Raw genomic sequence first — 6,409 nt, 5'->3', positions numbered from 1 at the left:
TGTATTAGTTAGACTCTCAATGCGTATATTCAGGTATATGAGTGTATCTCTGCTTTAAGATCTTCTAAATGTTTCGTTCTTGGTATCAAAATTATCAGCTCTTTATTCCTCAAACAATGATCTACACTATGTGATCGTGAAATGCATCTTACTATTTGTAGCATATTTTGGGTAAAACTGCACCAATCTTCCAGACCAGCAATAAACATGCAAATGGGCCATAAACAGAGACAAAGAAAGTTTATCCCGCTCAAAATTCATGCCTCTGATTGACCATTCCACCCAAAAGGGGGGTGTGCATAGGAACCCTCAAAAGTGATTAGCCCGAAATAATCTTTGCTAAGAAACCCTCTTCGTTTGAGACAACACTTTTCTAAAGACTCTCAAGATCTTCCTCTTGAGTTTTTATTTTCCGGCAGTTTTTATCTTCAAGTAACTTTAGTCGCTGTGGACTTTTCCTTCTTCAGAAGAACCAGAAGTAAAACCTCCAGCTCACTCCTAACGAACTTATCAAAGACCTCCGTTGTCTGCCTCATCAAGACTCTTGTTCAGCAATCGAAACCAATGCAAGTAACCGCTTACAATTATTTAGATGCGTGTTTAAGTTTCAGCCCCTTTTTAAGGGGATTTTTGATTCTTTGATGATTTTGAAAGGTTGTGGTTAAGTGATGTGAAATACTGCCATTCTTTTTCTTTCCTCTCTCTTTTTCTTACTTTGCTTCATTCTGTATTTATGTGTTTTGCTTAGTTAGTTATATGTTAGATATAGTTTCATTTATTAAATCCCTTATATTCACAACTGATTGCCTCTGTTGCTGCTCACAATTCAAGTCAATGAATGTTCCAAGCCTTGCTACATATGTTAAATTACTGCTAGCACTGCATAAATAAGAAAAGATTATTCTTCCTTGGCCAGGAAAATAATCTTTCTTTGAATTGATAAATTATTATTTTGTCTGCTCGGTGGACGGACAGATCAAGTAATGATAATATTGGTTGTGCTACAGTTAATTCAAAGATATAATCTACATATTTATTATTAATCATAACCAGTTATAATTAGTCATAAATATTTCCCTTTTTGAGCTGATTTACTACACACACATATATATAAACAGAAACACTGATTGTGTTTATATTGTGTAGTGTTGAGATAAATCTAATCATGTGTGCTTTCAGTATTTCACTCCTATCAGATAATGTCTCCGTCTGAATACCAAGGGGTAACTGATTTTGTTTGTATGTTTGTGTGTGTCCAGACAATTATCCGCCATCACTTGCCCATCAGCCTCAGACAGAGCTCTTTCCCAGTGCTTCTAATTAATGGCCACTATAAGACAATAGCCCATATGAGCACTGTCATCTTAAAGATCATTCTCTATCCCACCCCCATGGCTCAAGTTGGAGGCAATGTCTTCCTCGCTTAACGAATACTAAGGTAGCCATTTGCACAGCATACATGATTGGTTTATTATAATATGCTGAGACAAGTCTGACTGGCACTAATAGGAGCCTATAAAAAAGTGGTGTCAATCTGGCTCACGACGCTTCACTGATCATCATATTAGTGAGTAAATGAGAGGACGGAATAGCGAGAGGGACTTTTTCAACCCCATAAGTAGGTCTTTTCTCTTCGCTTCAAAAAATAGGAAGGGAGAGGTCATTTTAAATAATCTATACTGCGGTGCTTAAAAAACGGCCTAACCTTGGGTGACTGATGTGGAACAATGGAACAATGGCCACCACTTTTGCAGGATTATAAAGCCCTGTAAACATTTATTAACCTTTTTAATATCCTACTGTATGCGCATGAAGTACACAATCAATGCTTGTTTTTACCATTTCCATTTCATACAGCATTGTGGCCACTTGATTTTGCATAGGAACTCAAATGATTTACAATTATAAACATACTTTAGAGTGACATTCAATCAGCCTACTTAACACTGGTAATTCAAATAAATAAATAAATACATACATAAATGAATAAATAAATAAAAACAGCATTTATTAATTTAGGGTAATGCTTACTAATGCTAATTTATGTTCATCCACAATACATTAATGCATGTTAAGTGCATGAGCTGCTTGCATGTAAATGGACGCAGTGTTGTGCTTCATTTTACTTGCAGCGGACAGTTATCGGCCAGCTGATGAGTATCATCATTTCGTATACTAGCCAATGCTGATTTTTATTTCAATTTAGTGTTCATTTTGGAACTTGGCTGAAATGCTAAATGTGTCCCATATACAGCCGTAAGATGACTTTATAGCTGGATTTCGATATTCATCAGCATTTTCTTATATATATGAACACACTCAATATACACAGTAACACAACTATTCACAGTGCAGATCATCCAGCAGTAGCATTAGATAGAGGACTATCATAAGAAAGTAACCATTTGTGAAGTGCCTCAGGCAGCATAGAATAGATTAAACCTCACAGTAGGGCAAGAAACACAAACTGTCAGATATAACACACACTGGATTCAGAGCTCTGTTCTCTGATAAAACAAGTGTGACACTAGTGTTGTTGAAAGCAAAATAAATCCTTGACCACTGAGGGTCATAGAGGAAACAATTTAATATGATTCACAGACAGAATAGTTCTTGGGAGAAATTGAGAGATAATTTTATCCTTTAGACAGCTACGAATGTCAATGAAGAGTTTTGAATCTTAAAACATCAAACGTAAACTGAAGAAATCAAGTGGAAAGACATTGCCAACATTATCAGAGAGGTAATGTGGATGTAAGAGAGGGAGAGAATCATTTGATAGAAACAGAAAAGAGCACCATCATAAAGACAACATCCCAGCAAAGTGAGTTTAGAAGCATCTCCTGAACCTCTTAAATTAAAAGAACATCCCTCCAAAGTATGACTGATGGCACGTGTAATTTAATAAAAGTGTCAGGCTGAACAAATCTATGGCAGGGAAGAAAATTAATAATTTAAGCCTGTGAATCTCCACCGAGAGTGAGGGATGAGGAAAGAGAGAGAAGACATGGGGGGAGAGAGAGGAAAGACAATGTGAGGGAGTGACAGAAGCCTGACTTGGAAAACAAAACTGCACTTTTTTTATAGCAGAGAACTTGCATTTCTTTGTTTACTTGAATGAAGTTTAGGTTACTTGTCAATGAGGCAGACGGGTCCATCTGTGTCCATCCAAATTCAGACATGATGTGTTGATAGTCTGCTACAAAGTGATTAGTATCTGAACAGGCATAACATCATCCAGGCATCTGAGGTAGAGGTCTGTAATATTTTGGGCTGGATGAGCTCAAGGTGTTTCTGAGAAAATTCTTGTTAAAAGTTACTTCCAAATAAATATGTTATTCAGATATTTTTCACGTAAATGTTCTTTCAAGTCAACTGCCATTTGTGATGACAAATTGATTGTGGCTAGACAGGAGAAAGTTCTGCAAGGAGCAGAGGAATTTTCATTTAGGGATCTGCCACTGACAGTTGATTCCTTTGCCCTGCATGCCTTTATTATGTTCACTGTGGCCAAACACATCCAGAGTGTATGTATGTTGACTAGATAGTGAATACAGTGCCTTGTATAATAAATTTGTATATGCGGCAGTAACTTAACACACATTGTGTTTATGTACTTACCTGCTGGAATATATCAATTTACATACAAATGGTCTTTATGGTGCAGTCACGTTAGCAAAATTTCAACAAAATTTATGTTGGTCAGCACAGTGAATCTATGTGACTGACTTGAACCTGATGCAAAATCAGTGTTGAGAATAAAATGTGACCACAACTTTAGCAGGTGAGTAAAATATATTGGTATCATATTGGGGTTACAGTTTTTTTTTAATTGCTTTGGCGCAGTTTTTACAAGCAATTGGCACATTTTCAAAAGTCATAGTACTTATATCACAACAGATCATCAAAAATGCACTTTTTTTCAAACATTTCAGCATATTTTCAATTGTGTTAGTACAATACACATAATCACAAAATATCATTTTCACTACACAAAATAAGTGTGTCATCTATATTAATGTTTCATTCACAGTAACTGCCTTTCATAAAGCTATTACTATCAAACTTTTGATTTACATCTCTTATCATTCAGTTTAATACATTTGTCTATCATTTAATTCAACTGATCTTAATGTTTAATCAATTAATCATTTATTATGTCCATAGATTATCAACTTGTCTGATTGTTGTCTGATAATTTGTAAGTTACAAATTGCTGCAAGAGCTTTCAGTCAAGAAAGACCAATTACTAATTATTTTCACCTGATGATCACAATTAGATACCATATAAGTAGAACTGTGTGTGTGACTTTGCAATGTTCAAACATGGAGCAGGATAGATTTGTAGAGAGAGGAAACCTACATCGAAGAGGTGGTGGTGCTCCTCAACAGAGAGGTGGACATGGACCAAGAGAAAGAGGTGGTGGTGCTCCTCAACAGAGAGGTGGACGTGGGCTAAGACAAATAGGTGGTGGTGCTCCTCAACAGAGAGGTGGACGTGGGCCAAGACAAAGAGGTGGGTGGTGCCCCTCAACAGAGAATGGACATGGACCAAGAGAAAGAGGTGGTGGTGCTCCTCAACAGAGAGGTGGTCTTCAGAGAAATGTAGGCAGAAGACAGCGCACCATCATCTCTAATGAAGTCCGGGCCATCATTGCTGACCATGTGGTTAACAGACGCCTTACCATGGCAGAGGCTGCCAGGTTAGTTCAGCCTAACTTACAAAGGTGAACTTTCAGCTCTATCATCAACTTTTTGCCAAGAAAACCGGTAAGTCTGCTATAGTAACTTCACTATAATTTTACAATATAGTACTGTTACAGTATTGGCATTACTGTATAGAAGAACAACATGTAATTGTCACAGTTTTATGTAATTTGTAATAGTAAAATATTGACAGCATACTGTTGTCCTCTCAGAATTAACAGGAGACAACCTGGTGGTGGTCGCCCACGTGTTTTGACTGACTAGCAGGAGTTAGCTGTGGTGGAAATGGTCAGGGCAAGGAATGACATACTGCTGTCTGAAATCAAGCAGGCTATTGAGAACAGCAATGACACCTTTGCCAATGTGCTGTCAATTAGCCTTCCAACTATTGCCCACCTTTAGAAGAAGCACAGGGTTTCTATGAAATAAATTTACTTGGTGCCTTTTGAGAGAAACAATGCCAGGGTGAAATAACTGCGTTCAGAATATGTTCAGGTACAACACTGTATGGTGTACTGTATGACATGCAATTTACAGTACTGACTAAAAATGTAAATTATTATTTGTAAAAGAGCTAACCAAATTATTATTATTTTAGAGGGTGATGGAGCTGGACGCTGCTGTGAATCATCAAGTATATTTTTGTTGATGAGGCCGGTTTCAATCTGGCAAAACATCTCAGGTTACGCATGTAACCATGGTTCCTCGAGGGAACGAGACGCTGCGTCGGAGGACGCTTTGGGAACGCCCTTAAATGTGACCGGCTCTGAACCCCATGTGTAATCAGTCCAATAGATGGGCGAGACATCACGGGCGGGTGACGTAATGACCAGGAAGCTATAAAAGCAGGTGCGGTGAAACCAGTGTCAGCTTCTAGGAGTGAAGCAAGCGCTGGCAGAGATGCCGGAAGTATGGCCCCGAGACGCAGCGTCTCGTTCCCTTGAGGAACCATGGTTACATGCGTAACCTGAGACGTTCCTCTTCAGGAACTCAAGCTGCGTCGGAGGATGCTTTGGGAGCGAGTATGCCCACGCTGCCAGATTTCCAAATCTCTGCCTAGTGTGTAAGCCTGCACAGCTAGGGTGAGAGAACAGAAGAGCCGGGAGTGGCTCGCATATCTAGGCCTTAGAACCTGACAAAGGTTAGGGGTGTGGACCATCCCGCAGCATCGCAGATGTCCTGCATCGAGACACCTGCCATGAAGGCCTTGGCGGCCACCACACTTCGGGTAGAGTGAGCCTTGACCCCTAGAGGCGAAGGGAGATCAGAGGACTCATAAGCGATGGAAATGGCATCTACTATCCACCGACTGAGGGTCTGTTTTGTAGCTGGAAGACCTCTCTTAGGGGGACCATAGCAAACAAGCAGAGGGTACAGAAAAGCTTTGGCCAGACCGGGCGCAAAGTCGAGATAGGAAGGGGCCACTGAGAGGGCCTGCAGATCTCCCACTCTCTTGAGAGAAGATATCGCCAGAAGAAAGGTAGTCTTGATAGTGAGGTGGCGATCAGAGATCTCCTCGATAGGCTCGAAGGGAGGGATACAGAGAGCTTCTAACACCACAGTCAGGTCCCACGTAGGGACACAAGATCGTACCGGAGGCCTCAGACTCAGCGCACTGCGGAGGAAATATGTAACTAGGGGGTGTCTGCCCACTGATTGGCCACTGAGATGGGCGTGGTAGGCCGCAATGGCCGCCACGTAG

This window comes from Sinocyclocheilus grahami, unplaced genomic scaffold, assembly GCF_001515645.1.
Source record: "Sinocyclocheilus grahami isolate Dianchi unplaced genomic scaffold, SAMN03320097.WGS_v1.1 scaffold379.1, whole genome shotgun sequence".
NCBI lineage: Eukaryota > Metazoa > Chordata > Actinopteri > Cypriniformes > Cyprinidae > Sinocyclocheilus > Sinocyclocheilus grahami.
This window is presented reverse-complemented; position numbering follows the sequence as displayed.